The sequence below is a fragment of the Lissotriton vulgaris genome, chromosome 2_1, assembly GCF_964263255.1.
Source record: "Lissotriton vulgaris chromosome 2_1, aLisVul1.2, whole genome shotgun sequence".
NCBI classification, from domain to species: domain Eukaryota; kingdom Metazoa; phylum Chordata; class Amphibia; order Caudata; family Salamandridae; genus Lissotriton; species Lissotriton vulgaris.
In genome coordinates this window covers 1,170,786,810-1,170,808,754 of record NC_141687.1, presented here as the reverse complement: position 1 = coordinate 1,170,808,754, position 21,945 = coordinate 1,170,786,810, and the positions used below count along the sequence as shown (strand labels likewise).

Below are 21,945 nucleotides of genomic sequence, written 5' to 3'. Positions count from 1 at the left end.
GCAAATGGTCCTAAGCAACTCAGGAGTCCCATAATTGCCTCAACGTTCTTCATAACATCTGTCAGTGAACCCACAGCCCAGAGTTCCTCACAATGGGGCCTATTCACTCAGGGGCTTATTAAGAGTCTGGCCATCCACAGACCGCCAGAACTCGAGGGGGCAGTCTTCCAACTGGCCTATTACGACAGAGATCCCTGGCGGTGACGCAGCAATCTTAAGACCGACATATACTTGGATGGGCTGCTGCGGACTCCGCCAAGCATATCATGAGTTTCCTCACCGCCACACTTTTCAGTGAGGAAACAAAGGGAGCTCCACAAGGCGCCCCTGTGCCTCTGCGCCATGGGGCGCATGCAGGGTGGAACATGATGTGCACCCTTGTGCATACACCCTAGTACCTCCTTGACATTAACTGCTGCATGCCATGCCGGTACTGATTTGAACGTTCCAATTGTGGTGGGTATTTCATAGGCACTGCTGTGGGAACACCAATGAACCACCCGCCAGACAGGAGAAAACTCCTCATCTGGCCTGTGGTTCAAACACAGGTTTGGCGGTGCGGAAGTGGGCGGTCCCGTTCACGCACCACCAAACTCATAATAAGTCCCAAAGGTATCTTGGAGTAGGCAGAGTACAACTCCTGTAGTACTCTTCTACTTAATCTTACATGCCTTAGTGTGGCCTCAAAACATTTAAAATGGGAATATTCATATATATTTAGTAGAAATGGAAAGAACAGTGTGGTCTATTCACTTTTACTAGGGAGTCGGATGTTTCAGGCAGACTCTAAAGAGAATACAGAGTGCGTAAAAGAGTACTCTTTGTGACTCTGGCCCCAATGCATCCATATACCACATACCTGCTTAGATAAGGAAAGGGTGTATAAAAAAACAATAACCCCCGGAGAGCTTAGGTATCGGCCCGACTAAAGGCAATGTGCTAACAGGGGGATCATTCTGAAAATTATTATAAAACTAAATCTCGATAGTATGTCCCAGAATGATGACACTATATAATTAAACTAGAGGCAAAAATGCCATGCAACTTGTCTGTTGTGTAGCTCACTCTATATGTGGAATGAGTCGATTATATGCTTTAGATCATCTGAGGATCCTTATGTAATTAAATCCCACTGCGGCACAACCTGGGAGCGCAGATATTCTTTTCTATGTGTGCGATCGATTGACGGCTTGCTTCGCCGACATCCCACGCCACTTGCCTTGGGCCATAGATCCCAGCAGGAGCGTCCTTGTGCACGCACACAAAACACACACACACACCCCACCAGTTAATGACCCACTCCCCTCCAGCTGCATGGCAGCGACCTCACAATTGATCATTCCCATTTGGACTACAATAATCAACACCTCCCTACTACAAGGGTCATTACATGACTCTCTAATAGCCGGCCAAGTTGTCCCCATCTTAAAGAAACACCTTGAATCCTGCTACTCCAAACAATTTCAGACCATTATCCAAAATCCCACTTCTAGCGAAAGCTCTGGAGAAATGTGTGCAACTTGAACTGAGCCAAGATATCAACCAACTTTAATCTGCTCGACAAATTCCAATCCGGGTTCAGTTCCGGGCACAGCATGGAAACTACTAGTCTCCATAATGTGGATGATGCTCTTCAAGGCCTTGACCAAGGCAAAACATGTCTCCTAATTCTACTGGATTTATCCTCGGCATTCAATACAGTCAACCACGAGAAACTACTTGAACGCCTCGAATTCAGGATGGGAGTAGGGGGAACTGTTCTTGAATGGTTTAGATCCTTCCTCCGGAACCGCACCCAGAGATTCTTAGTCAACAGTAATCTATCTGCTCCTTACCCAATAACGATCTGAGTCCCCCATGGATCACATTTTTCCCCAACCTCTTCAATCTCTACCTTGAACCATTAGCTGAATTACTACGTACCGCCAACATCTCCTTCCACATGTATGCCGATGATCTACATCAAAATCTCATCTCTAGCGGAGATCTACTCTTTGAATGAGGCCCTAAAGCTGACTGTTCAATGGCTCGTCTGCAACCAGCTCAAATTAAATGCACAAAAAACAGAGTTCCTTCTGATCTCCCCCCCTAAAAGTAGCACTGACATCCGGGAATGGACCAAGTTGATCACAGCACTAAACTGCACACCGACCATAGTGGAATCTGCCAAATCGCTCGTAATAATCCTAGACAGCAACCTGAATATGCTAGACCGCATCAACTTGATGGCTAAAACTACCAGGTTTCACCTGAGCTATCTGAGGAAACTAAAACCTTTCCTTGATGCCTCAGACCTAATAATGCCAGTCATTAGTTATCGGCAGAATCGAACACGGATGCTCAACCCTTTCAGCGGAATATGCAAACACAACAGGTGATGGACCGAATGTGGATCAATGTCACACACTCACCCCAGTCCAAAGATCTGGGCCCAAATCCATCGTTTTTTTGCACTCCACACCACCCTGGGTTAGACAATGGCGATATGCAAATCAGCTCTGACCCTGTGCCCCATGGGAACAGTCCAGTCCGAACTACAAAAGCCATGTCCTTCCCAGAACGGAATCAAGCATCCGAGGACCGGACCGGTTTCGAGGTAACACCTCTCATCAGCCCGGCTAGCTTGACTCCAGTGGTGTGGACTGCCTGGGACCCACGTCTGGGCATCCCCAGCGCACTTAGGGCGGAATATGCAAACACAACAGGTGATGGACCGAATGTGGATCAATGTCACACACTCACCCCAGTCCAAAGATCTGGGCCCAAATCCATCGTTTTTTTGCACTCCACACCACCCTGGGTTAGACAATGGCGATATGCAAATTTTGTTTGCAACCCTTTCAGGCCTGCCCAAGATCTGCAGGCCCCCCTAAAAGCTTGTCTCAACGCCGCCGCCAGACCCATAAAAGGCTCAAACAAATTCAACCGCATCTCACCGCATCTGAAGGCACCGAACTGGCTTCCTCTTGAAGCCATAATCCAACTCAAACTGGCATGTATCACCCACAAAGCGCCACACATGAAATTCCCTGCATTTCTCACCCAGAAAATCATGGTTTCTGGAGGAGCCAGAAACTCCAGGTCCGCCAGACACTTTGTGCTCCAACCACCCCGCTTCCAAAAGGATAAAACGTACAATTGTGCTTTCTCTGCGGCTGCACCAAGAATCTGAAACTCGCTGCAGTCTTTCATCAGAAGAATTCCCTCTCTGTCAATATTTAATAAGCATTGGAAATGCAATAGTTCTCGCATTAGAAAAGTTGGAGCTATTGGTCTTGTAAATGACAATTCTTTTATTTATGTGTGGGTTTTTAAAATAGCTAGATTGATAGCTTTGTCATTTACAATGCCAATAGTTATAACTTTCGCGAATGTGACACCTATAGCATTTGTAATGCAACATGTTTTGTATTTACGTGACTTAGATGTATTGATATTACAAATAACAATGGCTTTTAATTTTTTCAATTAATTAATACTTAAATAAAAGTAAATTATAATGGCAATAGCTTAAACTTTTGAAAATAACTTGTGTATTTTATTTTGATGAAAATTCAAGAACAGAAGTGAAATATTAACTTTTTTTGTGACATTTGTAATAAAGCTTGAAACATTGAGAGAACATATTTGAATGAGTGATGCTGTGGTGGTGCTGAATGATGCTGTATGCTATGCTATGTTTTGTTTTGCTATCCTATGTTTTGTTTTGTTATGCTATGCTATGTTTTGCTACCCTATGCTTTGATTTGTTATGCTATGCTGTGTTTTGTTAGGCTATGCTATGTTTTGCTATGCAATGCTTTGTTATGCGATACTATGTTTTGTTACGCTGTGCTATATTTAGTTGTGTTTTATTATGCTATGCTGTGTTTTGCTATGCTATGTTTTGTTGTGGTTTGCTATGTTTTGTTATCTTATGTTATGTTTTGCTATACTAGGTTTAGTTTTGCCATCCTATGCTTTGTTTTGTTATGCTATGCTATGTTTTGTTATGCTTTGTTATGCTATCCTATGCTTTGTTATGCTATCCTATGCTTTGTTATGCTATGTTTTGTTATGCTATGCTAAGCTTTGTTTTGTTATGCTATGCTAAACTTTGTTTTGTTATGCTATGCTGTGTTATGCTAAGCTATGTTGTATTGTGTTTTGTTATGCTATGTTTAGCTATGCTTTGTTTTGTTATGCTTTGTTTTGTTATGCTTTGTTTTGTTATGCTTTGTTTTGTTATGTTATGCTATACTATGTTTTGTTATACTATGCTGTTCTGCTATGCTTTATGTTATGCTATGCTTTGTTTTGCTATGCTGTGCTATGCTTTGTTGTGTTTTGTTATGCTAGGTTTTGTTTTGCTATCCTATGCGGTGTTTTGTTATGCTATGCTATGTTTTACTATCCTATGTTTTTTTTGTTGTGCTATGCGGTGTTTTGTTATGCTATGCGGTGTCTTGTTATGCTATGCTATGTTTTGTTATGCTATGCTGTGTTTTGTTATGCAATGCTGTGTTTTGTTATGCTATGCTGTGTTTTGTTATGCTATGCTGTGTTTTGTTATACTATGCTGGTGAGGGTGTGTGAGGGTGGGTGAGGGTGTGTGAGGGTGAGTGATGGTGTGTGAGGGGGTGTGACTGAGGGGGTGAGAGGGTGTGAGGGGGTATGAGGGTGAGGGATTATGAGGGTGAGGGATTATGAGGGTGAGGGGGGTGAGGGGGGTGAGGGTGAGGGGATGTGACGGTGAGGGGGGGTGAGGGGGTGTGAGTGTGAGGGGGTGTGAGGGTGAGGGGGTGTGAGGGTGAGGGGGTGTGAGGGTGAGTGATGGTATGTGAGGGTGAGTGATGGTATGTGAGGGTGAGTGATGGTATGTGAGGGTGAGTGATGGTATGTGAGGGTGAGTGATGGTATGTGAGGGTGGGGGGGTGGGAGGGTAAGGGGTGGGAGGGTAAGGGGGTGTGAGGGTGAGTGGTGGTGTGTGAGGGTGAGGGGGTGTGAGGGTGAGGGATTCAGGATTGCTACACTGTATTCTGTTTGCAGTTTAGTGCGAATTGGAGCAGCCCTGTCACTGTTAATCTTACAGCAAGTTGATGTATGAAGAGTGTATTTGGTTAAGCTTAACGTGCCTGGCCAAACGGTTGTTGAAATATTTACGGAGTTTGTATTTTGAGTTGGATTGGAATTGTTAGTTGTAGTATTTTGTGGCGTGGAATTGAGTGGATTTGTGTAGTGGAATTATGTGGCATGGTGTGCTGTGAATTATGTGGGTAGTACTTATGTGGTATTGAGAGTATTGGAATTATCTGGAGTGGGATTGTGTTTTAGTAAGTGTAAATGTGTGGTATGGTATTTTGTGTTGTGGAGCTGGGAAATGGGCGAGGGCAGATGAGGAGAAAGAGGGAAATGAATAGAATGGGACAAGTAATGAATTGAGGAAGGAAGGGATGAAGGGCAGGTGAAAGAAGATGAAGAGAGATTAAAAGAGGTGGAAATGGGGAGGTGGGAGCGGGATAACAGAATGAAGAGAAAGAAGGTGAGTGAGAGAATGGGGAGAGACTGAAAGAGAGGGAAAAGAAGAGAAGGGAAGAGAGTGAGAGTGAGAGTGAGAGAAAAGACAGGAGAGAAGGCATTACAAAGGTACAGAAGAATAATGGAGAATGGAGAATCCTCCCTCCCCTTTCCCTTCACACAGTCATCGACAGCTGAGGGGGTTGTGTTGAATTTTTTTTTTTTAAATCGCTCCATCTGTTTATTTGTCGTAATATCCATGTAGCAAAATGCCAAACAGCAGCAGAGAGACAGCAAGAGAGAGACGGATACTTGAAGAGGCATCGATACAGCCACCTGCACAGAGACTCAGAGAGAGGCAGCCACACAGCAAGAGACAGCCGCATAGAAAACAAGCTGCTGTGGAGAAGTATACCAGCCTGCCAAGAAGCATTACGTTTCTACCATTCCATCAGGATGACGGGAAAAGACTTTTACCACTAAATAGCTATGATATTGGAGGGGCGAGCAAGTGTAACCTTATTCAGAGTTGTTGTGATTTATTACGGCACAGCCTGCCACAAAGTGCTGAACGAAAAGGAAGATTTCAAACTGAATTATACTAACACTGAAAGAAGAGCATCTCTGTAAGAAGATAGCCAAGCATTTAGAATTCTAAGAAGATAACATTATAATGTTGAAAGCACTGCCGAGGACACCCTCTGCACGCAATCACTTGGAAAAGGTGTGTTGATTCCTTCTCTTGTTTTCGGCAAGCTGAAACAGGATTTTTCTCCAGACAGACCCAGGGGAAAGCGGCACAATAGTAAAAGATTTCTAAAGATGGGCAGATAATGTTAATGTCAGTTCTATCTTTAGATGCACTCCCGGTTCTTCCACCGCAGTTTCTGTGGAAGCAAAACAAAGAGCCCTGCCTGGAAAAAGTCTGGAATTCGGGGGAATGCAGTGGCACCGGCAGTGTTAAAGTGTGTGTGCACAATGTGCTGGGAAGAGTGGAGCAGAGAACGTGCTGAAAACATCTCTGGGGAAACGGAGCACCTGGGAGAAGGCACGGCACCAGTTGCTACTTTTAATGGTGCCCAATCCTGAAAGTGCTGGTCACGGTTTCTCCAACAAAACTGTGATTCTTAAAATAATACTGAGTTATATATACCTTGGCGTCCTGAGGGAGCTGTTATGGTATATCACCCCACCATGTAATATACTGTTGCCTGCACATGTAATACTTGTTAAGCTTAATAGAAAGCTCTGCAAGGGTAATGCTGAGCCTACGAAAAAAATAACGTGTGCATGCAATAGCCTTCCAGCCGGCTGGACAGGCTCAGTATAGCAGAGGGATCCCGCGGCCTCAAACTAAAGTGAGATAATTAGGTGCAATACATGGCAGCTGAAGGCAGTGACGGGTGGAAAGCAAAGCAGCTCCAGTCGGAGTTGTGACACGATTAGATTGGCTCAGTGCAGCAGAGGGACCCTGCGGCTTCACACCAAAGCAAGATAAGGAGACACGGCCGGCCGTGAAACTGAAAGTACGACCGGCCGGCCGTGAAAGCCTTTGATGCCACAGGGGGTGGAGCGGCACCAAGCTGGGCAACAGATGGCTGACGATTTGATGCTGTGCACGCGCATTGATCTAAAAACGCACGGGCACAGCATCAAATCGCCAGTTAGTTGAAGTCTGTTTAAGCCCCTATAGTCTCGCTCCGCTCAATGTGCATGCGCATTGAGAGGCGAGACCTAAAAAGGAAGGTAAAACCTTCCTAATGGACAAGTTTATCCCATAAATCATGCACTGCATACATTGCTCAGCTGCTTTGCTTATTTTTGTTGCCGCTAGAGTTTGGACTGACTGGCTGCTCTTCATCATGTACTGACCTTGTACTTCCACAAATGTAATTGCTGGATTTCTCTGCATTATGATCTGAACATTGTATACACCCTGTTATTCCCCAAATCTTTCACTTCATTCTACCCCTATTTATGTTTTTTTTTTCTTCAACTACTTCATACTTGTATACAACGTGATGTCCCTGTAAAGCGATCTGATACCCTAACAGGTCACGTTCGCGCTCTATAAAACACTAAATAAATCAATAAAAGAAATAAATAAACTTGTTAGTAATGTTCAAAAAAGTTGCATTAAAATAATGTTTCTGTGGGCCTCATTTTGAGCCGGCCTGTCAATGAAACTTTGGAAGGTAGAGTCATCTACACCGTTAGTCCACAAATGCAGGATCATATGCACATTATATATAGATATATATAGATATATAGATAGATAGATGTATGTATATAAAAAAAATTGATAAAGAAAACTTTTCTTTCATCGTTCACATCTGGTCTGCTAACCTAAAGCCAGGTTTGCAGGCTCAAAGATTATTTCAACTTTCTATAAAAATGTTATGTCTGCTATTAAAGAACACAGACACTCAGTCCTTAATGAGGGTCCCAATAATTATATCAATAAGTAACAACACTTAAAAGCACAACGTAATTAAATAACATTATCAAATTACTAAATAGTACTACTACCATAGTCATCTTGTTTCATAGTGTTACGGGCAAAGGACATGTAATCTCGTCCCTAAGGGTAATGGGGCATTTAATCTAGTCCCTAAAATTATTTACATCTGCAGTTGTCACGTCAAAGGTGAAGCTATAAGCATTGATTTATATAGGAGTAACGGTTTGCATGGCTTTTCTCTTGCATATGGATTGCTGTCCAAACCGAACCATCGATCGCATGAATGTGCAGGGTAATTTTCTATCAATGTTCATTACAAAGAAAACCAACACTTAATATGTAATCCTTAAACAAATCAGAAAGGGACTTCGCAACTGATGATATTTTGTAGAAAATGCATAATCTGGGAGGGCAGAACACAGCTTCTCAAAAGTTAAAAACTCAGGGCTTTTGTAGGAAGGATGGCCACCTCATGCTGTGGCACACAGTTCCCAATCACGTGCTGTAGTGCGACAATGGAATGTATTATTATTGCTATGATAATTACTTGCTTCCATTAGTCTAATTAAACAATAAGCCGTGATTTCTATGTATAAAGTGCAAGACTAGAAAGGGCCCTAGAAGGCAGGGAGTGGATTGACAACCATATTAATTGGTTCCTATCGGGCAGATAGTAATCGTAATACACTTCTCGTGAAGTCGGTCTTTAGGTGGAGTGGACCACTGGTTTCCTGTGTGAAGCCCCGTCAAGATTCCCAGGTGCACGCGTGACATCCTGCTCCAGTAAATTATTTGTTTTCTTTAAATTCTGGGACTTAAGGTCTTGTTTATTTCATTATAAAACAAGACGGAACGCCCCAGTAATGAAAGAAAAAAAAACTAGAGCTGGAGCTGCACATCACGAATAGATTTGGGAAACCTGGCAGCCATGTGTGAGGCTTAATATCTGCAAAAAGGAAACATACTGCAGATCCTCTTTCAATCAGATGCGTAGGGCAAAATTGTCGTGGCCTTTAAGTTTTAGAGTTTGGCAGGAAAGTAGGAGGTAGTCTTCAATATGTAATAATGTAACAAAAAGTGTGAGAGGCAGGCTTTTCTTTGGAAGTGAATATCCCTTTGACGACGTCTATTTTCAACAGAGTAGGGAACTAAAGCTACGGGCGCCTTTTAATCATAAAGTTTTACGCACACCAGTTAATGTCGGCTTAGTATCTGGCAGTGATTCTGGGGGTTCAAACTGCACTTTGAAGCATAGTTTGACCCAGTATTGGGGACGGGGTAATCTGTCTGGGTAACTTTGTCACTGCACTACCCTGTGGCTCGGTGACCGGCAGGAAGTACACCTGGGCTCCCCGTGGCATTTTATCTGGCACAGCCTCGCCCACCCAGGCCGCACCCTTCCCTCCTCGCGCCCCTCACCTGAGACCCAATGCTCTCCGGGACTTCTCCCCGCTTCGCTTTTATTGATGTTCCCGAACACGGGCCTTGTCTCCCGCTAGAGACCTAAAATCCAATTTCCTCTGCTTTGCTAGTTTCCACTATTGCCTTGAAAAGTGAAGGAAGGGAGAGGCAATCGGAAAGCCAGATTACATTGATTGACATGCAAAGGGACGGCCCTAGGAGGGCCTTGGCATCGGTACAGCCCCATGAATCACTTGATTGGTTTAAATACAAACACCCGCCCAGAGAAAGATGATCCACCCATCCCGGAAGAAACACAGGCTTCTCTGCCCCGGAAGAGACCGCACGGAATCGCTGGTCCAGCCACAGGGGGCCGCGCAAACACTCTTGCTCGTTAGTACGGTCAATTTGTACCTCGGTCCCTCGTTGGGGCCCACCAGGCTTCAAATGGGGACCCCATCTGCATGAACACAGCAGAACCGGGCAGCGACCTCTAAGCAGCCGAAGAAGGAACGAACGGGATTGGGACTTGGGAAGTTGGACTGTGGGAGTATCTCAATTAGTTAGGTTGGCAATGGGCAGCGCCCAGGTTGGCATCAACAGCACAAAAGGAGTGGGAGGTGTTTGGGAGGGGAGAATTAGCTGTAGTGATAGCGGAAGTGTTGGAAAGAAAAACAGAACATCCAGCATAGATTTGAATGAATGAATTGTGGCAGCATCAGCAGACCTGCAGGCTTGGCAAGTACTCAAGCTGTGTTTCACTACATTGCAAGCGGTTGCCAAGACTACAGTTACAAAAGATTCAAGGGATAACAAGACTTAAACATAACCATAAATACCCGACCCAACATATAAACAGGAACTACAACATATACATGTAAATAAGAATGTAACGGGAACTTTCAAGGACAAGGCCAGCAGCAGTGAAACTGCAGGGGAAAAGCCGCAGGCGGGCTGCACACCCCAAAGCATGCAAAGGGAATGAGAAAGACAGTCTCAGGCCATCCCTTGTAAGCTGTCACTTGGCACCTTGTGCCACACTGGATTCAGTTTTCCTAAAGGGCAACATGTTGGAAACCCAAAGAGCTGTTCTCTTGATGGTGATTTAGGGTGAGGTTAATCTGCAGCGAAAGGTCTTTTTCGTCTCTATAGCTCTTTGCAAAAAAAAAAAAGATTTCTCGGATCTCGCAGAGTCTCAGGATAAGTAGTCCATCTCTTTATTATTTAGGTCACAGAAATAGCAGGTTTTCCCCAATAGTCCTTGTGCTAGTTTCCTGCTCTTTCCGGAGAGTCAGCCAAGCTTCCTGACTCCTTGCATCTCCACTAATGCACAATGATCGGTGAAGTAATTGCAAAACTCAGTTCACCTACTTTGTTTACTTCACAAGAGATGAAGCAGTCTTTTTCAACATATATGATAAGGATGCATATAAGCATGAGAAGTTGAGCATACTTTATTTTATGTAGTTTTCAGCCAAGATAACTCGCATATTTCCTTTTTGATGGGTATTTAAATTTTCTTAAGGACTTTCACCTTTCTTTTTGAAGTCTGATAAATTAACCGCCTACATTACAATCGAGATACTAAACTTTCTTCAAAGGCAGTGTGCATTCTTTGGATTTTCCATGGGACTGCTTGCTTAAAGAATGCTTAGGCCATTTTCAAAATGTTTCACAAGTGTTTACCAGACTCATCTGAACATGATCATGTAAACGTTGCTTGAGCATCTTAAAGGTAGCTGATGCACGATCTATTCTAGCCAAAATGGAATGACAGCTATGTGAGACAGTCCTTTCTGGATGGCAAAAACAGATTCATTTACATTCTGATGTCTTACAGGAATCTGGCAGATTTCTTTGATTAGCTTGATCCTAATAATTCAATCATATCCTCCCCTGTGCATTGGGTATGAATAAAGATAGATATCTACTGTCTTAAGAAATCAACGCAAAACCTAATTGATCCATCCAGTTTTGATACAACATCTCTGGGTAACTAGGAAGCTGACTCTGTATATACTATACCAAAGTAAGATAAGGTGTGCCCAGAGTCCAGTGGAACCCCAAAGGTAGGCAGAGGTAAAACTAGATAATACCTTACTCTATTTGTGGTAGTGTGGGCGAGCTGTAAGGCTATATCAGAGGGTAGTGTTTAGCATTTATTGTACACACTCAGGCAAGAAATTATGTCACACACTCGGAGACTGAACTTGGACCAATTTGTTTGTATAAACATATTCAGTTATTTTATTTTCTAGAATCAAGACAAGCCTGGTACAGGTAAGTATATAATACTTTGCAGGAATTATGCAGTGAAATACAGTTGAAATGCCGTAGAATGCAATTGGTTTGTCTACAGGTAAGTCAACAGAATTACTTTTCAGTCGGCAGACAGACCTTGGTCCCCTTGATAATGACAAGTGGATGGAGATATTAGAATCCCGAGAGGAGCCGCAATAGCATCGCGCCTAAGATTTATTCAGTTTAAATACATACACCGCACTTACTTTACTATACATTCATCGCACTTACTTTACTAGATATAGGTTGTGGATGGCAGGCCTGATAGCTTCCCCTTCGTGTCTCCGCTGTAACTGTGCGGAAGGCACGTTCATATACACTATTTGGGAATGCACGACGCTCAGCAAATTTTGGACTGGGGTCACAACTTTCCTGTCGGAAGTACTGGGATGGGAAATACCCTTGTCTCCCAAGCTTGCTCTATTACATGTCACCGAAGAGATTGGGTGAAACCTGTGTAAAATACATCTGTTATTCTTGGGCCTAACCCTGGCCAAAAGGGAAAGATCCAGCACCGCCCAAATTGGGAGCATGGAGGGCGAGTCTGGATTGGTGTATGAGCATGGAGCAACCTATATTTAAGGCACGGGGCTGCCTGCAGAAACACTTCAAAATTTGAAAACGTTGGGCGGATTTTCGAGGTCTCACTTTGGAACCCCCTGCCCCTCGCATTACTAATGTGGAAACTTCTGGATGACAGATCAGGGGGACAAGAGATGATACAAGGGCCTGCGTTTTATGTGATTTGTCTGGCAAGGTATTTTAAACAGATTACCGTATTGTACATGGCCCACCTGGTTGTAAAGTTATGGGCTTCTGCTCACAAGCCCAAAATATTTATTTTCTTATTCTGTAAATGTCATATGGAAGTCACCAGCCTGACTCTTACAATACTGATCAGTACTAACTGTATTTCTTATGCCCGAAATGTAGCCGTCTTATCTGCTGACTTAATAAAAATGTGTTTTGAAAAAAAATTACTTTCCAGTTACTATTGTGATTATTTTATACAGTACTTTTCAGATTACTTTTTAAGTTACTTTTTGTGCTCCGTGTGATATGCCTAGATATCACACTGGGACATTTCCTAGAGAATAGGTAAGTAATTCAGTTTTTAGACATTTGCATTTTTTTAAGGTTTCATACAAACCAACTCCACACACAAATATTTTCAAAGAAAAGCAGTCAATGCAATCCTATGGGAGGAAATGAAGTTATCGGTTTCCAGGTAAGTACTTTGTTTTGTGAGTTGGGTTTCTGGGGTTAGAACAAGGGTCCCCCCCTGGGTTGAGAATACACTCAAAGCACCCTCAGCAGCACTATGGCGGCCGGGTGCAGAGTGCTAAGGCCCAATGTTATCCAATGGGTAATAGGGGTCCTCCGGTTGGTGGCTGCTCATGAGCAGGCCACAAGGTTGTGGGGGCAAAGCCCCCTGGTGTTAGGCTCAGGGCAAAGGGGGGTCCAAGTTAACACACAAGGTGCACCCGGAGCAGCACAGGGGCAGCTGGGTGCAGGGTGCTGTTTTGACATTGGGTACCCTGTTTATTTCATTGGGGATTCTCTGGTTGCAACAAACACTACAAGCTCGGTAACAAACATCTTCTGGAGGCGATCACCTGTTGGATCGGTAAGTTGGGGATGCCTAGGGATGCTGGGACACCGTCTGTTGGGCCATCCAAGGCCGTGGGACATCGGGTGCAGGGGTGTCTTTAGGCGTCGGGTTTTTCTTACCGGCTATGGGCGCGGTCGGGGGGGGGATCCTTCAGAAAGGGGCTGCAGGCATCGGTTGGAGACTTGAGGCAGGTCAAGAATCACCAGATCACAGGTCACGATTGCCATGGGAGACCTCCTTGTGGTGTTGGGCCACTCGAACTCTGACCATGGGCGTTGGGTGCAGACTTGCGGATTTGGCCGGAGCCACAGCCTGTGGGTGAGCAAATCTGGTGCTCACGGGAGACAGTCTGGTTTGGAAAGGCAGGGCAGGTCCTTCGGGTTCTTGGGGGCTGCTGGCAACTGGACACACTCTGATTTTGCTGTAGAAAGTCCAGGTCGGGACAGGCCGGTAGGTCTGGGGTGAAGTTAGTTGCGTTCCTCCTCTTCTCCAGCACGTCTTTTTGGTACTTCTTGTCTGAGGAGGCAAGGTTCAGTATTGACCCCAGGGCACAAGTCATAAAAAAACGCAGTGGGGGGTACTAATCTAGTTAGACAGTATGCAAGTGACATCACAGCGCACAACATCACGGCACATGACCACACATGGCGGCACATGACCACACATGGCACCACATGACCACACATGAATTGACATCATAGAAAGTGGCATCTCAAGCCACGACTTTACAGGAAGTGGCATCACAAGAAGTGACATCAGATCTAAAGCCCTCACATATATGTTTAGCTGGTCTACCAAGTGTACGTTTGAGCGCATTGCGAGGATAATAGCACAGTGAGCTAATGAAGATGATATGCGACTTGTACACCTTGCAGTCCCAGAGTTTTATGTATCACATCCTGTATATTCATTTACAAACTTATATAATTTATTGTACATGTAATGGGCACTTGTTGATGTAAAGTGCTCTGACACCCTGCATTGGGGTGAGTAGGGTTATACAAGAAAAATAGTGGTTCTTACATTATTTCAACAACGCCTCCTCAGGGGAAGTAAGATCTATATAAATGCAATTTGTTTTGTGTAAATACTGGGAAAGACAACACATCTGACATTCTTACAGTGCATGCACATCTCCTAAACAGGGACTGAACAAAGTGAAAAGCTGCCTTTCTTAAGTATGTGTGAAGTGCTAACAAGGTGTGAGCCTTTGTTTCCCCTCTGTTTCATTTGCAACAAATGTGAGGCTGTTGACTGCTCCCAGGTAAGAGACTCGAACTAAAGAAGGGCTGAGGACGCCTCAAATTCGGCCTTTGTTATGGGCCCAGAAGGAGTCTAATATAAGAAAACCCCGTCCCTGCCTGCACGTTGTTGCTTGTTGCAGATGGAAAGCAGACAACATGCAGTTGCTTCTGAAAGTGTCCTGGTGTTTCAAAATTACACCAGGACGAATTCAACACAGTATTCAGTGGGGACCAAATTCTTGGCAGGGTGGATGCCATTAACCCTGTGAAAATAGTGGGTGGATGCCATCCACCTGCGTGTACCCCCGACTCGTGCCCTGGTTGTCCCTTAATACTAAATTTAGGGGTGTTACAGGTAGGTACAGATTGGGACCAATGGTTCTCTTCCTTGGGGTGGGTACACCCCTTATTATGCCACTCTCCGGGGTGGGGGGGTCATCGGCCTCACTCTGGTGGATTGAGAGTTGTGCTTCACCTCGCCTCCCCCGCCTGAAGGGTGGGGTTGGCAAAGGTGGGCACACCTCTCCTCCTAACTTGGTTTACCCGCCGATTCTCCTGCCCAAGGTGAGGGTCAGAAAAGGTGGGAGCCAGTTGCTGGGAGCAGCAAATGGCTGGTGTAGCTCACAAAGGCAGCAAGCCTTTGAAGCTTCCTCTCCGTGGACCCTGTCCATCCTGGGGGAGGAGGCTTGTCACCTCGTCCCTGGATGTGCTTTGTTTCAGGACACAGAGAGCGGCAGGACACAGAGAGCGGCAGGCCATCGACTCAGGGGTCCAGAAAAAAGTCTGGTGGTGGCAGCTGGCGAGCAGCCACTAAGCCAGGACACTAGAATTAGATCGTTTTTAGGGGGCATCTCTAAGTTACCCTCTGCATGCATTTTTTATTAAATCCCACACTGGTATCAGTGTGGGTTTAATGTGCTGAGAAGTTTGATACCAAAATTCCCAGTTTTTAGTAAAGTCATTATGTTGCTGTGGAGTTCGTAATGACAAACTCCCATTACCATATACTCTTTATGGCATTACAGCACGTACAATGTCTAACAACTGACTTAGACACTGCAGGGGTAGAGGGCTCATTCACCTGTACCCTGACCACTAGTATATTGCACCCAGCTAGAGGGGTGGCTTACCTATGCCAGGGCAGTGGGTTGTAGGCATGGCACATAGGAATGTGTACCATGTCGACTCTTCACTTTGTTCTTCCCCAAAACACAGAGCCTACAATGACAGTATGTGGGTGTAAAGGTACAGAGCCTCTAAGGGTGGCACAATAAGTGCTGCAGCCCTTAGAGGTCTTCCCTGGTCACAGTGCCCTTGGTACCTGTGGTACATTTTGTAGCAAAGTAGTATCTGCTTCCTATGGTTACCCCCACTTTTTGCTGATGTCTCACTGTTTTTGGACTAGTCTGACTGGGATCCTGCTATCCAGCACCCCAGTCTATCTGCTTTCACACTTAAATTGCTATGTATGTACTTTAGGTACACTCCAGATTGGATATTGGGGTACCCTTATCAGTCCCTAGTATATGGTACACATGTACCAAGGGCATAGGTACCCCAGAGGCCTCCCATGGGTGAAGCATGTATTATGTCACCCATGAGAGGCCATTCGAAACGACGCAACGGGTCTCCTACTGCAACCTGTGCAAGCTGGTGCTTGCACCACTTACTTAGATACAGGTTCACTATATATATCTATAGCACTACACCTAAAAACCTATCAGTCACCCCTATGGCAGGCCTTATCAATCCTGAAGGCAGGATTGATAAGGATTGATTTGTTATTTACTTATAAAATGATGCAACTACTTTTTTATACCTTTAATTGTTTGTCTGATTTAATTGATTACGGTTGTTCATACTCTGATTTCATTGGTTAGTTTAGTTTGAATTTTTTTTAACAGTGATGTCCTCCTATGGTAAACACTAATTTAGATTTTATTTACAGTGATTAATATATAGTTTGATATTTGATCTACCTAATTATATATCTATATCAATATAGGTTGCCAGTAGGTAGTTGTAGTTAGAACCTAGTTTCCATAGGAAAAGCATTTTTTGATTTGCAAATAACTTTGGCGTTGTTTGACGAATCTTCGCAAAAGTCTCCAAAAAAGAGGTCTATCCAGGTCAGCTCCTATTCTGAAAGTTGGGGGTGATTCATCAAGCTGGGGCTGAGAAAAAAGGGGGTCCCAAAAAGTGTTTCTCCATGTTAATTTCCATAGGAAACTTTAGCCAAGGCTACAGCCCGAACTGCTGAACAGAATGACACCAAATCTGGTGAAAAGGTAGCGCTTGATTCAGAAAGCGACCTTTTTTAAAAAAAAAATGGTCTAAATCAGCTCAGTAGTTGCTGAGAAATTAAAAAAATCTATTTCCCATAGGAAACTTTAGGCGAGGCTACAACCCGAACTGCTGAACGGAATTACACCAAATTTGGCAAAAAGGTAGCGCTTGGTTCAGAAAGCGCCCTTTTTTTAAATGGTGTAAATCCGTTCAGTAGTTGCTGAGAAAATAAAAAAATAAAAATATTGATATCTATGGCCGCGGTGGGTTCATTACCCCTCCCGAGCACGAGCTTCACTGTGATTGGCTTGCAACACTCCAAACCAGGAAGTGTTAATAGCCATCTTGTGACTCTGTAAGTCACAAGAAAACAGTGAAACAAACATAAAAAAACAAGAAAAGGGGGCAGGGTAGAAACACCCTCACCCCCTAGGCCTGTTCAGTCGGTCCCACACGGACGCCCAGGGCCCAAAAAAGCATTTTTAACAATAATTTCGGTGGAATTCGCACTGGGGTTGGAAATCCTGCCGAAATTATAAAATAAAATGAAGCACGGGCTCCCGCGCTTCATTTAAGTGAGGCACCGGGGTGGGCCAGGTCCCAGGGGCATTGCGCAATTCCTAATTTAAAAATTGTGGGGGCCGCCACCTCCTCGGGGCTATGTTATTAATACTATGCAGGAGGGCATGTGCCCTCCCGCCACCTCCCGGGGCTTGCTTTTTAATGTGTGGGTGGCCTCCAAGGCCCCCCCAAGCACCGAGGACCACCACCCCGGGCTTCTCTTAAATATTCACGGGGCACATGGATCCCCCGCAGCCCCGGGGACCGCCACCCCCGGGGCTTGCTTTTTAATGTGTGGGGGGCCTCTAGGCCCTCCCAAGCCCTGGGAACTGCCACCTCCCAGGCTTCTCTTAAATATTTGTGGGGCACACCGCTGCCCCGGGGACCGCCACTCCTCCGGGGCTTTAAGAAAAAAACCTGTGTGGGGGCCACATGACCCCAGGTACTGCCACCTCCCCAGGGCACTAACATGCAAATGCGGGGGTCCGTTACATGCCCCGAGCTCCGGGGACCACCACCTCCCCGGGACTTCACTCACGTTGGGAGGGCGGCAACGTGGCCTCCCTCCTGGAGCCCTTTATGGCCCTGGGGACCGCCACCCCCTGTTGTTTGCTATGACAGGGCGGGAGCATAGCCTGCTCTCGCTTCCAAAATCCGAAGCAGATTGCTTTTCTACACAGGGAACTGCATGTCAGCAGCTCCCCATGTGGAAAAGCAGTGCCGGCTCCCGCATAAGGCAGGGCACCGGCGGGACCGTGGGGAAATTGGGGCTACCCCCACGGTCCCCAACGGATAGGGCCGGCCCCGGGTGATGGGGTCCCTGGGGATCAGAAGTGCCACCTGGCCCCTTGCATAATTTTGTTTTTAAAAGACCATAAACAAGCATTTGCAATGCAATAGGTCTCGCATTAGGAAAGTTTGAGCTATTGGTATTGTAAATGACAAATATTTTAATTATGTGTTGGTTTTGAAAATAGCGAAATTAATAGCTTTGTCATTTACAATGCCAATAGTTTTAACTTTCGCAAACGTGACACATATAGCATTTGTAATGCAATATGTGTTGTATTTACATGACTTAGATGTATTAATATTACAAATAACAATGGCTTTTATTTTTTTAAATAATTAATACTTAAATAAAAGTTATTGTAATGTATAATGGCAATAGCTTAAACTTTTGTAAATAACTTTTGGGAAGATTATGTTCAGTGTATTTTATTGTGATGAAAATCCAAGAACAGCAGTGAAATATTAACATCTTTTTGTGACATTTGTAATAAAGCTTGAAACATTGAGAGAACATATTAGAACCATTTGTTGTTGAATGGTTGCACAGAGTGATGCTGTGGTGTTGAGTGATGCTGTGGCCTTCAGTGGTGCTGAGTGATGCTGTGGTCTTCAGTGGTGCTGAGTGATGCTGTGGCATTCAGTGGTGCTGAGTGATGCTGTGGCATTCAGTGGTGCTGAGTGATTCTGTGGCGTTTAGTGATGCTGTGGTGTTGAGTGGTGCTGTGGTGTTGAGTGGTTCGGTGACGTTGAGTGATGCTGTTGCGTTGAGGGATGCTGTGGCGTTGAGGGGTGCTGTGCACTGAGTGGTGCTGTGGCGTTGAGTGGTGCTGTGGCATTGAGTGGTGCTGTGGTGTTGAGGGGTGCTGTGGCGTTGAGGGGTGCTGTGGCATTCAGTGCTGCTGAGTGATTCTGTGGCGCTGAGTGATGGTGTGGCGTTGAGTGGTGCTGTGGCATTGAGTGGTGCTGTGGCATTGAGTGGTGCTGTGGCATTGAGTGGTGCTGTGGCGTTGAGTGGTGCTGTGGCGATGAGTGGTGCTGTGGCGATGAGTGGTGCTGTTGCGTTGAGTGGTGCTGAGTAATGGTGTGGCGTTGAGTGATGCTGTGGTGTTGAGGGACGCTGTGGCATTGAGGGATGCTGTGGCATTGAGGGATGCTGTGGCATTGAGGGATGCTGTGGCATTGAGGGATGCTGTGCGCTGAGTGGTGCTGTGGCATTGAGTGGTGTGGCATTGAGTGGTGTGGCATTGAGTGGTGCTGTGGCATTCAGTGCTGCTGAGTGATTCTGTGGCGCTGAGTGATGCTGTGGATTTGAGTGATGCTGTGGCAGTGAGTGGTGCTGTGGTGTTGAGTGGTGCTGTGGCGTTGAGTGGTGCTGTGGCGTTGAGTGGTGCTGTGGCGTTGAGGGGTGCTGTGGCATTCAGTGGTGCTGAGTGATTCTGTGGCACTGAGTGATCCTATGGCATTCAGTGGTGCTGTGGCATTCAGTGGTGCTGAGGCATTGAGTGGTGCTGTGGCATTGAGTGGTGCTGTGGCATTGAGTGGTGCTGAGTGATTCTGTGGCGCTGAGTGATGCTATGGCATTGAGTGGTGCTGTGGTGATGAGTAGTGCTGTGGCGTTGAGTGGTGCTGTGGCATTGAGGGGTGCTGTGGCATTGAGTGGTGCTGTGGCGTTGAGTGGTGCTGTGACGTTTAGTGGTGCTGTGGCATTCAGTGGTGCTGAGTGATTCTGTGGCGTTGAGTGATTCTGTGGTGTTGAGTGACGCTGTGGCGTTGAGTGACGCTGTGGTGTTGAGTGGTGCTGTGGTGTTGAGTTGTGCTGTGGCATTGAGTGGTGCTGTTGCGTTGAGTGGTGCTGTGGCGTTGAGTGATGCTGTTGCGTTGAGTGATGCTGTGGCGTTGAGTGATGCTGTTGAGGGATGCTGTGTGCTGCTGTAGCGTTGAGTGGTATGGCATTGAGTGGTGCAGTGGCGTTGAGGGGTGCTGTGGCATTCAGTGGTGCTGAGTGATTCTGTGGCGCTGAGTGATTCTGTGGCGCTAAGTGATGCTGTGGCGCTGAGTGATGCTGTGGCGTTGAGTGATGCTGTGGCGTTGAGTGATGCTGTGGCGTTGAGTTGTGCGGTGGCGTTGAGTGGTTCTCTGGCGTTGAGTGGTGCTGTGGCGTTGAGTGGTGCTGTGGCGTTGAGTGGTGCTGTGGCATTGAGTGGTGCTGTGGCATTGAGTGGTGCTGTGGCCTTGAGTGGTGCTGTGGCCTTGAGTGGTGCTGTGGCCTTGAGTGGTGCTGTGGCCTTGAGTGGTGCTGTGGCCTTGAGTGGTGCTGTTGCGTTGAGTGGTGCTGTTGCGTTGAGTGGTGCTGTGGCGTTGAGTGGTGCTGTGGCGTTGAGTGGTGCTGTGGCATTGAGTGGTGCTGTGGCCTTGAGTGGTGCTGTGGCGTTGAGTGGTGCTGTGGCGTTGAGTGGTGCTGTGGCGTTGAGTGGTGCTGTGGCGTTGAGTGGTGCTGTGGCGTTGAGTGGTGCTGTGGCGTTGAGTGGTGCTGTGGCGTTGAGTGGTGCTGTGGTGTTGAGTGGTGCTGTGGAGTTGAGTGGTGCTGAGTGATGCTGTGGCGTTGAGTGATGCTGTGGCATTGAGTGATGCTGTGGCATTGAGGGATGCTGTGGCGTTGAGTGGTGCTGTGGCGTTGAGTGGTGCTGTGGATTGAGTGGTGCTGTGGATTGAGTGGTGCTGTGCGTTGAGTGGTGCTGTGCGTTGAGTGGTGCTGTGGTGTTGAGTGGTGCTGTGGATTGAGTGGTGCTGTGGCGTTGAGTGGTGCTGTGGTGTTGAGTGGTGCTGTGGTGTTGAGTGGTGCTGTGGAGTTGAGTGGTGCTGAGTGATGCTGTGGCGTTGAGTGATGCTGTGGCGTTGAGTGATGCTGTGGCGTTGAGTGATGCTGTGGCATTGAGGGATGCTGTGCGCTGAGTGGTGCTGTGGCATTGAGTGGTGCTGTGGCATTGAGTGGTGCTGTGGCATTGAGTGGTGCTGTTGTGTTGATTGGTGCTGTTGTGTTGATTGGTGCTGTTGTGTTGATTGGTGCTGAGTAATGGTGTGGCGTTGAGTGATGCTGTGGCATTGAGTGATGCTGTGGCATTGAGTAATGATGTGGCGTTGAGGGACGCTGTGGCATTGAGGGATGCTGTGGCATTGAGGGATGCTGTGGCATTGAGGGATGCTGTGGCATTGAGGGATGCTGTGCGCTGAGTGGTGCTGTGGCATTGAGTGGTGTGGCATTGAGTGGTGCTGTGGCATTCAGTGCTGCAGAGTGATTCTGTGGCACTGAGTGATGCTGTGGATTTGAGTGATGCTGTGGTGTTGAGTGGTGCTGTTGTGTTGATTGGTGCTGTTGTGTTGATTGGTGCTGAGTAATGGTGTGGCGTTGAGTGATGCTGTGGCATTGAGTGATGCTGTGGCATTGAGTAATGATGTGGCGTTGAGGGATGCTGTGGCATTGAGGGATGCTGTGGCATTGAGGGATGCTGTGGCATTGAGGGATGCTGTGCGCTGAGTGGTGCTGTGGCATTGAGTGGTGTGGCATTGAGTGGTGCTGTGGCATTCAGTGCTGCAGAGTGATTCTGTGGCACTGAGTGATGCTGTGGATTTGAGTGATGCTGTGGTGTTGAGTGGTGCTGTGGCGTTGAGTGGTGCTGTGGCGTTGAGTGGTGCTGTGGCGTTGAGTGGTGCTGTGGCGTTGAGTGGTGCTGTGGCGTTGAGTGGTGCTGTGGCGTTGAGTGGTGCTGTGGCATTGAGGGGTGCTGTGGCAT

At 46.3% G+C, this 21,945-nt stretch overlaps 1 protein-coding gene across 3 annotated transcripts in view; it reads right to left on the bottom strand.

The window, feature by feature from the left end:
• Positions 1-9,550, bottom strand: part of WASF2 (WASP family member 2) — a 506,607-nt gene extending 497,057 nt beyond the window's left edge. Inside the window, exon 1 of one of the 3 annotated variants that reach the window (XM_086956878.1) lies at positions 9,377-9,550. The gene's annotated coding sequence lies outside the window, so the exon portion shown is untranslated. The remainder of the gene's footprint in view (positions 1-9,376) is intronic. The other 2 variants (XM_086956880.1, XM_086956879.1) reach the window with 2 other exon arrangements.
• Between the last annotated feature and the right edge of the window lie 12,395 nt (positions 9,551-21,945).